This window comes from Eurytemora carolleeae, unplaced genomic scaffold, assembly GCF_000591075.1.
Source record: "Eurytemora carolleeae unplaced genomic scaffold, Eaff_2.0 scaffold446, whole genome shotgun sequence".
Classification (NCBI taxonomy): Eukaryota; Metazoa; Arthropoda; class Copepoda; order Calanoida; family Temoridae; genus Eurytemora; species Eurytemora carolleeae.
The window spans coordinates 223,500-235,530 of NW_019396379.1; the positions used below are offsets into that span (position 1 = coordinate 223,500).

General features: G+C 30.6%; 1 long non-coding RNA gene across 1 annotated transcript; it reads left to right on the forward strand.

The window, feature by feature from the left end:
• The first annotated feature begins 6,752 nt into the window (after window positions 1-6,752).
• On the forward strand, window positions 6,753-8,694 carry LOC111702055 (uncharacterized). The gene is made up of 3 exons (XR_002765336.1): window positions 6,753-6,841; window positions 8,187-8,240; window positions 8,668-8,694. It is a non-coding gene; the product is annotated as an uncharacterized LOC111702055 (long non-coding RNA).
• Window positions 8,695-12,031: the final 3,337 nt, after the last annotated feature.

A 12,031-nucleotide genomic window follows, 5' to 3' on the forward strand; every position in this document is an offset into this window, starting at 1 on the left:
TAACAATGTACAGGATAAACAGACTACTCATTATCCTGCCACTAGGTAGGTCTCAATCAGGGGAGGGGGGAAATGCAGATATCTTGTAATCATCAACCACCCAGAAAAGGGGGGACACATTAAATTTAATTTTTGACAACGGGTCCCTGAAATGGTAGTTTAAATTTAGTTCAGTGAAAATATTTTTTTTCTTCCAGCAAACATGTAAAAGAGGGCAGTGCATATTCCATTCCACCCCTCACTATGGCATAAGAATGGCCAAAATATCTTTATATAAGGGGTAAACTATTTGCCGGTCGGGGGNTTATTATTATTATTATTATTATTATTATTATTATTATTATTATTATTATTATTATATTTTAGATTTAGATTTTAGATTTTAGATTTTAGATTTTCAAATTATTAATAATAATTATTATTATTATTATTATTTTTATTATTATAACAATTATTATTATTATTATTATTATTATTATTATTATTATTATTATTATTATTATTATTATTGTTATTATTATTCTTGAAACTAAAAACTTTATAGGAAAGGAGACAGTTCTACTCTAGAGCAATGATTAAAACAACTCTTCTTTCAATTACAATAGGAAAAAACTTTCATACAAAACATTATCCTTTCTTAAAAGGACAGATCGGCTATTTAAGGTAGTTGAACTGACAATGCAGTGTTGTGGACAAATTCTTTAGGATTCATTTGAGACAAATAAAACTTTTAAAAGATTTGTAAATCCTGAGTTTGAGTGCAAGGTCGATGTTCAAAATCGTACTTTTAGGTGGATACGTTTAATGAATTGTTTTTTTTTATTATTATTAAATAACGACGACAAAAAATGTAAACAAAATTCTACAGTAAACTAATTAGTTGTTTAGGAACAGGTGGAGAAAATGAAAATTAATCTTATCATGGAAAATAAGTAATCTTATTCAATTATTAGTTTCAATAAACTCTGATTAATCACAAATATTTTCTGCAGATTTTCTGGAATTTTTATTGAAAAGAACACATTTGAAGAATTTGTAGAAATCAGCGAACAAATTCATAGAAAATAAGAAATTCATTATTATGATGAAAACGAAATAATTGATTTATAACATTGATAACATTGATTTATTGACAATTTCTTTTGAGAAATAAGTTCCTAAAACATCTAATTAGTTTAATGTATAATTTGACTTTATTTTTCGTGGGCGTTATTTAATAATTTTTAAAAACCCGATTCTGAAAACGTACCAACCCAAGTTCATGATTTTGAACGTCGATTATGCACTCGAACTATGTAATTATACATCGTGGAAACTTTTTATATGTCTCAAATGAATCCTAAAGAATTTGTCCACAACCTGCACACTCAGTTTTAACTACTTTACATTGCCGGTCGGTCCCTTTAATGGTTTAAATAAATAAATTCTTCAGTTTAATAACCATTCACAAATAACAGTTAAAAGGACTGTAAGCCTAATTTCAATGGACCTTTAATGCATAGATAGCAATGGCAGATTCACAACGGTACCCTTGAAACCCTTGTCTGGTCAATAATGTGGAAACTATTGTTTTTCTAAAAGTTTTAAATTCTGATGATTTTTTTACCTGCAGTAGAAATGCACCAGTCACTTTAGGAAAGATACCACAGTTAAACATGAGCAGGTTTCAAAATCATAATCAGTGATATCGAATTCATACTTGATCAGACAATGCTTGTAAGGGTACCCTTGTGAATCGGTCATTGCCATCTATGCATGGAGGGTCATTTAAAACTATGCAAACAGTCACCCTAAATAAAGTTCTAAACGGTTATATTTTTATCTCTGAAGAAAATTAAGAAATCTCCAAACATTTCTGAAGACATCCGGAAATCTATAAATGTTCTTAACTGTTTTAATATTTGGTTTTTTTCATTTCTAATTTATTATATTTTTTTAAGTATAAAATTTAAAGTCTTGTGGGTATGTTATGAGGTTTAGAAATTAAATTCTAAAAAGTAATCAGTTTTCTAAAGACATTGAGTAAAATGCTACTGAACAATTTGTTATCTTTGAATTTAGACAATTGTAACGCTTTTTTTTCCTGAGTAAAGAGTTTCAAAGGGAATTTTTTTTTTAAGGATTTATAATTTATGATTTTAGTTGCAGCGCACCTTTTTTATGTTTTTATTTACTAGACTTCCCTCCTCTAAAAAATTCCAATTTCGCCTTTAAATGAAAGGTTGTATTTTCTAGTTGTAGTATTCCTCATAACAAATCTTCCTTACATCATTCACGAGTTCTTCATTTACGGGGTAATATATTTTCATCTTTCTCATTCATGCTATTTTGTAAGGGACCTTTCATTTATACAGAGGCACGTCTGATTCACCATGATACCCCTTAAACATTGGTCCAGACAATGATCAGGTAGATACCCTCATTCGCATTGTTGAAGATTGCGTGCAGAGCCCGAAATTTAAAACAGTATCGTTGAACGAAACCTTCAAGTTTCCTTTTTGGGGTCTTAACATTTGTTTAGATTATAATTTAAGAGATTCGAAAAAAATGGAATAAATTAAGAAACTAAATAGCATAATATTTCATAACAAAAATATTGATACCCACAAAACTGCCTAAACCCATCCGTGAAACCCGGGTTTTTCATAACAATACCTTGTCTTAAGTTTTGGGCTCAGAGCCCGATATTTAAAAGACTATCATTGAATTAAACTCCCTAGTTTCCATTCCGGGCCGGGTCTTAAACTTTAAGCAGATTTTAATTTAAAAGATTTGAAAAAAGGAAAATATGAAGAAACTAAATAATATAATATTTCATAACAAAAATATTGATATCCACAAAACTGCCTAAACCCATCCGTGAAACCCGGGTTTTCCATAACGACACCCTGTCTTAAGTTTTGGGCTCCAGGGAGACTCGGAGTTATGTTGTACATGTACTGTACAGTGTACACTCCGTGCAATAGTGTACACCACTGCAGCTTTTTGGCATTTAATTTCCCGCTTAATCAATAATAATATCTTAGAAATAATTGATGAAACACAGGTTCAAAGGGTAGTTTTGTAAATCAGACATGCCGCTCTATAAATGGTAGGTCACCTGAAATTGCGCCTGAAATTCCTTTCAGTACTGATGAGGTCATAAGAAGTCAATTACCCGTTGATAATTTAAGCAATTATAGAAATTTAATTGCCAGTCCTAAAACCAGCCCGCTTAAAGTTAAACAAAGAAAAGAAATTGCTTACACTCTAATAAAAGAATACTAAAAAAATTAGATTTTTTTTAAAGGAAATCATTTCATTCTAAATTTTTAAGATTCAACGTGCAGCGACGGACACTATTTAGTATTTACACAATAGTACATGCTGTGGAAAATATCAAATATCTCTGTATACAGATGTCTGTTTAATGGTCGTGTACTCCAGTGTACACAATAGTACATGCTGTGGAAAATATCAAATATCTATCTCTGGTTGTTATATGATTTTTGAATGTTCACAAGAATTTTAGTTTTTGGACATTAGAGATCGGAGATATAGAGAAGATGGTGCGCCGTTGTTATCCCCCAAGTAGAGTAGATCCATAGAGAAGTAAGGGTAAAACTATTTCATCGAAAACTTCCAATCCGTTTTGCACTATAAAAATATCGGACAGGAGTAAATGAGAAGCAACATTTGTAAAAGGAAAAAAAATTTTGAATTAAAATTTATTTAGTAATTTGTAATTTTAAAAAAATGTGATCATTTAAATTTTTTGTTGATATAAGTATCCAAAAGATGCGTTTTAAACCTCTGCAAACCATCCATTTGTTCGCTTTTGAATATTTAAAAGTTGTTTTCTGTGGGGCAAAAAAATAGTTTTTTTTGATACTCTACAAGTACCTTTCCAAAAACCGGGTTTTTTATATATTTATTTTTTTATTTTTTATTTAGCAATATTCTTTATAATAATTCTATAATAGCAGATGCAAATATTTTGTCATTTCTATATTTCTTGTTATCCATTTTCTTCTTTTTTCATCATAATTCGGCTAATTTTGAAAAACATAAAATAATTGGGACATCCTAGCAGTAACCAGGCTGCTAGCTAGAACTAGGTTGAGAGGGTCCTGCTTTCCTATTTATTTACACAGTTAGTTCATGATTTGATGTGTTTTTTTTAGCTGACTCATTACTGATTCGATTTTGTGATTCGAGTTGTGGAGCAGGAAGGAAAGAGATAAGAAAATTTGAAGGAGGAAGAGTATGATGGATTTCAGTAGAAGATCCCTTCTTTCTTTCTTTTAAGTCTTTCCAACTTATGTAGAAATAACTGCACCGCCTGAAAGCCCCATCAAGTGGAATATTTCACAGTAGTCCAGGCCTCCATCTGGCTGAGTAAAAAAGGAGTATGATTGTGCATGGCTTCTATCAGGGGTCATACTTCTGTGTTACTTCTTTTAGCTGAGATGTTAAGCCAGAGAAAAGCTCAAGATGGAGTACATGTTTCCTAGAGATAGAAAGGGAAGAGAGAGAAATGAAACCCACACTCCTCCACTTTTAATTCCTATGTTTTGCTACTCCCCTAGGATGAGTCATGAGCATCTCTACGTAATGCTTTTCTTAACTGTGAAGCCGGGAGCTACTATGGGGAGGCCCATTCCCTGTCAAGAGCAGAGAGCAACTGGGGTTTTGCTTATAGTTTGCTTAATTTTGAAGAGATCGTTCTAGTTCTAATTTCAAGGGACCCTCCATTTAAAGAGGGGTATGCTCGATTTGCAACGGTAACCTTGAATGTGGAAGAAAGCGCATTTTAATGCTTTAAAAGGTGTTTAATTTTGACATCTTTCACATGTTTTACTGCAATAGAAATTTGTAGAGGAACCACAATTGAAAATTATCAGTTTTCAAAAGTATAAACATGATATCTAATTCACATACATCGTAAAATTGTTTGAGGGGTATCGTTGTGAATCGTACATGCCACTCGATAGATGGATGTTCACTTGAAATTATGTTAGAACTGCAGTACCTTTAAAATTGTTTGAAGAATAAGGAAAGTGGTAGATAAAGATAATACATGCGGTTTAAAAATTATATTTTTAGAGTGGAAAACGGATTATTTCATCTTTTATAACAAAAGGTTATAATTGTTCATATATTTGATTGAGAGCTATTCAACAAGTTTGAAAAAACTTCTTAATAAAATCCCATCTTGCGATTAAGATTAGGCTTTTGTTTTGACTGGAAAAAAAAACTAAATTAAGGATACAAACAAGGGTTCCATTATAGTATAAAACAGACGTTTTAATAACGGCAAAAAGTGTGCTTTGATCTGTCAAAACTAGAATTTGTTTAAAGGAAGTGACCGGCTATGTAAGGTAGTTGAACTGAGTATGCAGTATTGTGGAAAACTTCTTTCGGGTTCATTTGAGACATAAAAAACTTTTTAAAGATCTGTAAATCCTGAGTTTGAGCGCATATTCAACGTTCAAAACTCCTACTTTGGGGGTGGATACGTTTTCAGAATTAGTTTTTTAAAATTATTTAAATAGTTTTTTTTTAATTGGCAAAAAACCATAAAATGTCAGTATTTTTTGGATTTTCGAAATCTATTGCGGTTACGGTTTTTATCGGATGAGGTTATAGAGACGGACAGAGAAACTGAAAGATAGTTGATAGTTGATCAATATAGTAGAGACGGATGTGGTTATAGAGACGGACAGAGAAACTGACAGATAATTGATAGTTAACCAATATAATAGAGACAGATGAGGTTACAGAGACGGACAGAGAAACTGACAGATAATTGATAGTTAACCAATATAATAGAGACGGATGAGGTTAGAGACAGACAGTGAAACTGACAGATAATTGATAGTTAACCAATATAATAGAGACAGATGAGGTTATAGAGACGGACAGAGAAACTGACAGATAGTTGATAGTTAACCAATATAATAGAGACGGATGAGGTTATAGAGACGGACAGAGAAACTGACTGATAGTTGATAGTTAACCAATATAATAGAGACGGATGAGGTTAGAGACAGACAGTGAAACTGACGGCCAAAAAACAGAATGGGGCGCTCAAATTTGATCTTCAAAGTTTTATTTAAAGATATATTAAATTGTTTTTTTCAGTTTTGATAGATCACACACTCCTGTAATATTTCATCAAACTTTGATGATTCCTAAAATTAGTTTATTCTATAAATGAAAATGAAAATGAAATTGAAAACTATTTACAATATTTTTTACGAAAACTGCTCTGGGATGAAATTTAATGAACGTAAAGTAGTTAAACTACATAGACTAAGTGTAACCATAGTGTACAAGAGAAGTGGTTTAACTATGTCTATGTAGTTCAACTTGTTGTCGCTATTCAAGAAAATTATTTTTCTGATATTTTTTTCTTAATAATATTGTTTCTCCTTTGAATTAAATGAGGATTTCTAGGTATAAGTAACCGGATATGATATCCAGAAGAAAAATCATTGATAAAAATTTTCCAAAAACTTTGCTTCAAAGTACTTTTATTAATTTCAAACTTTTTTACAGTTGTTTTGTACTTTATAGATTTGTTTGTTTCCTTTTACCTAATTTAATGGATTTAATCTGTTTTTATTATAAAATATTTTATAAAATAATTCTAAAACGAATTTTCTGATGACAAATTAAATTAGAATTAAATGTCAATTTCAACAAAAAAACTTGACATTCAAACGAATTGAAAACCCACATCCTAAACATGTAACTGGATTATATTTCATCTTGTTTAGGGTATTTTCGGAATATCGATTGTTTCTAACTCAGCTTTAAACCCGTTTATATTCCTCCTCTTCCACAGTGGTTCATCAAGGTGACATTGATATTATTAGCACAGTGGATATTTAAGGTGCATTTATATTTTTATGACAGTAGTTCGTCAAAGTGGCATTTATATTATCACAACAGTGGTTCATCAAGGGGACTTTATATTATCACAACAGTGGTTCATCAAGGGGACTTCTATATTATCACAACAGTGGTTCATCTAGTGGACTTTTCAGCAGAGTTGTGATTTAATGCAATATTTAAATTTTTAAGTTAACATTTTTATTTTTACCACAGTGGTTCATTAAGGTGAATATTTATTATTAGCACAGTGGTTATTCATTTATTCATTTAAAATCTGCCACAAAAGATTATATACGTACATAAAGGTTATATATAATCCCAATTTGTATTTTGCTTATTGCATTTAAACTGTTTCTTTTTTTACAAAAAAAAAGTAATCAGAGAGAGACATAAAAATAGATATTATATAAATGTTCACTGTAAATTATTAAAAAATATATTTCTTAATTTGATGTTAAATTAACGTCATTAAACGTTGCAAAAATGCAATTTTTGACAGAGAAAAAATTAAATCAAAACAACGTCACATAACGCCATCAAACATTTAGTGTTTTAAAATTTCAATTTTGCTATATTTTCCATTTCAAATAGATAAGTTTAGTAATTTTTGGCATGACTATAAAGAAAAAATGGTTGTCGTGATGATACAGGGTGTCCCAATAAACATGGGAATTCAGAGACGAATTCAAATCGTCTTTGTAAAGAATTAGCGTTGTGTTACCAAATTGTAATGGTCAAAATAATGTTAAGGTCTTCTAGAGTATATTTCATGTAAACGGTAAAAGACTGTTTTGTTATTCTGCAAAACGTTGTATGATGTTCTGTAACATTGCAGCACGATAAACAGTGAAGAGAAACAACTGTTCTGTGTTGTATACACGGATTTCTTATATTATTAAGTACACCACAGTATGCAATAAAAACATAAACAAATTATGAACTCTAGCAGACGGATTAAAGCTTTCCTATTAGGGATCACCATTCTAAATAAAAAAAATCAGTTACAAAGACGATATCAAAATCGTCGTTGAATTCCCATGTTTATTGGGACATCCCGGATTTGACCTAAAAAACGTAAAATTTTTTTTAAAAATTAGAAAACGTCTTGAAAAATATTTCTGTCAAATGATGTCAAAGTGATGTCATTTGATATAAGCGATAAAGCCAGCGACGTCTCTCTCTTACAGGGTATGAGTTGTCTGCTACAAGCTATTTATGCAGGAGGTTTCTACGGTCTTCCTGCCAGCGAATCTAAAATTATTTTTGGTTTAAGTCTAGGCATTAAAAAACTAAATTTTTCTAATTAGACTTGACAGCTGTACATCCCGTTGTTTTCCTGGTTCTAGCACAATTAGTAGCAGGTTAGTATTTAGTTTAGTGTTTAGTTCAGTCTAAGCAAGCTGTCCGAGACAGCTTGCTTAGATGGAACGTAGATGTGGTATCAAAAAGTTTGATACCACATCTACTGTTCTCAATCTAAACTCTAAGAAAAGCCCAGGGAACACCTATAGTGGGCGACCAAAATTGGGAATTTTTTATCTAAATTCGGCGGATTTTCTTTAGCATGCATAGAATATTGTCATGTTAGTCCTTTCTTAACCAGTTGAAGAATATTGTCATGTTAATCCTTTCTTAACCAGTGGAAGAATATTGTCATGTTAATCCTTTCTTAACCAATGGAATAATGTTGTCATGTTAATCCTTTCTTAACCAATGGAAGAATATTGTCATGTTAATCCTTTCTTAACCAATGGAAGAATATTGTCATGTTAATCCTTTCTGTTTTAGGATGCAGGGATTCAGAGTTCAGTTCAGGAAAATCAAACTTCAAAATTTTTGTTATTTAAGTTTAACTGTAATTTAGGAACCCAGCTTTGCCTAGAAAATAAGTTTTCCCTTTTAATGTCAACTTATACAGACTCAACTGGTAAACTATGCGAAGAACATTTCAGTGGTTCAAAATTTGAAGCAAATCAGTCAAGGGGTTTCAAGAGTTATGATCGAAAATCCAGAGATTATATTTTATATTTATAGATAGGAGAGTAAAACAGTAGAACAGTATATATTAGACCACATTTAACTTCCTTAAAAATAAAAATGTCGATACCAGATTTGCAGTCAAATTTAACTTTTTTAATTTCACAGTTATTGGCCCTTTGCAAAGTACATCGACTTACGACTGTAAGTTTTTTAGTTTTATGTTACAGACATTTTCATTATGGCACTATAACTAGGGAACCCGGTGTTGTCAAATGCCCAGGTTACTAATAATTACTCCCACCACTCCACTTAGAATGTCAAAACCAAGCTAAGAACATTCCAGTGGTTCTTCCGAGACGGGGGAAAAAGGATTTAATAAACAATGCAAAACCAAGTAAATTTTAAATTGTATACTTTTAATCAATACAAAGAAGAATGATTTTGCAGTGTTCTGCGTAGAAACCAGGATCCAACAACTGTCATTGATGACTTCGAACCCAATCAAAATCATGTGTGAACCGGAAGTTTACGCAGCAAGTGTACACAGAATAGAGAGTCGTCAGAACGGCTCAAGTGCATGTAGCTTATTGGATTGTTCGTTTGATATCATGGATTGCTAGATATTTTAGACGAGTTCTCTTAAAGGGTTTTCAGCAAACAAAAACTTCTACGAAAATATGCGAAATTTCGCAAAAATACATTTTGATAAAAGAACCGAAAACGATGCCGAATTTCGCTAAAAAAAATGCAACTACATTGCGAAAAATTGCAACAAAAGATGCGAAAATGAATTTTGCGAAAGGAAGCGAAAACGATTTGGAACCCTATAGACCTGTCTAGACATCTAAACCCTAGTTAAGGCCCTAAGTGAGCGTGTGAAATTTTACGAATTTTACTAATTCTAATTAATTCTACAAATTCTACAAATTCTACAAATTCAACAAATTCTACAAATTTTTCAAATTTTTCAAATTCTTCAAATTTTTCAAATTCTACAAATTTTACTAAATCTGCATAGTGTCCAAATTAATTTATGGAATTTATTATTCTCAACAATTGTGTGCCAAGATGTGATTCTCAAAGAGACTATAACGTTGTAATTTCAATTCTTCATTAAAAGAGGGGTATTGACTGATTCACATCAGTTTATTCGTTTAACCTTTATCTGATCAATGAAGAGATGAAGACATATTCGTTTTTCTTGATCCTATACAAAGCAATTTACAGTGTACAACCTACAGTTAAACTCCAAATATTGAATACATCGGAAGAATTTATCAAATGTCGTTTTCTAAATCTTCTGATACTGGAATGCCGCAAATATTTAGTTTTTTTTGATTAAATAAACCGAACTAACCAGAGTGAGCAGCATTCGGTTTCTTCTATTTGAAATCAAACTTGTTTTCAATAATCATTTACTTTACGGATTTGTTTATGTTATACATTTTCATTCAAAATACGTATGCCAACAAAAAAGTATAAAATAAAAAAGGCTAACAAATTATGTTTAATGGGTCAAATTGTGATCGAAAGTCACAGTTTTCTGGAATATTGACAGAACCGCTAAATCCACGTGAGCTCTTTAAAGATGTCCCCACAGTCCCCGCATATTTCATGGCTATTCATTTAATTCTCATTCAAAAAAAATATTACTTTTAACAAAGAAATTTTTATATTGATTTTATAATAACCTACTCTCATTGGCAAAACCCATAAAAAAATGTTCAAGGCGACATTTGATAAATTATTCCGATGTATTTATTGAATATTTACGGTTTAACTGTATATAAATGGATCCACTTGAAATTATGTAATATGTATGTACATATATTCATTATACAGACCTTTAAATGATTCATGATGTAAAGATTGTTAAATAACTCATAGAAGTGTAAAGCGAATTTAAATCGGAACAACTGTTAGATAAGATATGATAAGATAAAGTGTATTGCTAAAATTCATGTATCTATGGAGTTTACAAGTACAAATAGTAGTAGTAGTAGTACAAGTAGAAAGCAATTAGCTCTTGGCTGTTTTGATTGGTTTTTTTCCACCTAATTTTAGTAAAAATAACAAACCATTTCAATTAAATAGATTTAAGGAGAACTATTAAAGATCAGGGTGCGATTTTATCTTATGCAAAATAGTTTATACATAAATAGAATAACTAGAATTTAAGTAATTTTCTGACATGTATACACAACAAATATCAAAGCATATCAAAACATATCTAATTAGTTTTACATGAATTGCAATTCGGTTTATAACACATTGTAATGTAATTTTCAAAAAGAGAATTTAGTAGTCTATTTTTAAATATACTTAGAGAGTTGCTTCTGTTATTCCACATCTTAAGAAGAGAGCTTGATGATAAATACCGTAATGAGCACATTTTGAGAATGTCAAGTTGATAGTTAAGAGATCTTTCAAAGTTTCCAAGCTTTTTAAAAATATTTTCAAAAGATGCAGGAAGAAGTTTATGTGTATATTTATACATAAATATAGCTTGGTTAAAATCTACCAGATCATTAATCGTTTCTGTAAAATGTGAATTTGTTTCCTTTCCGAACATTTGTTTCTTCCCCAGGCTGAAATTCCATATTCTATAAATGATCGAAATAAAGAGTTGTAAATGGTTAGTTTAATATTACTAGGAAGAATATTTTTTACACTTGACACTGTTTAACATTGCTCAGTTATTCACTTCAAAAGTTAAAACTTCATCATATCGAAGTTCACTAAAAATCTGTAAACTGTAATCCGAAACTTTTTCAACATTTTATAACTTGGAAGTTATTATACCTGAATGATCTGATAAAATACCACACAAGTCGAATATAAATAATTACTTTTATAAAAATCGAGCGTTCTAATTTAATATCAAAACATATTTGAGACATATGCTGTAAATAACCATGTAGAACTTATGTAAACTTTATGTAAAACCACATTTTTTCTGAATTCAAAGGTAATCAAAAAATGTCTAAAATGAATAAAATAATTTTTTATAAAACATTTTTTACCCTCTATAAGCAATATTTTTGATCAAACTCTGGATACTATAACTGTTCGGCAACTTTTCAAGTTTAACGCAAAAGTGTTATTTTTACATGCTGCAACTGTAGGGATGTTAACTTTTTCATTATTGAAAAACGATCGTTTCGTTATGAAA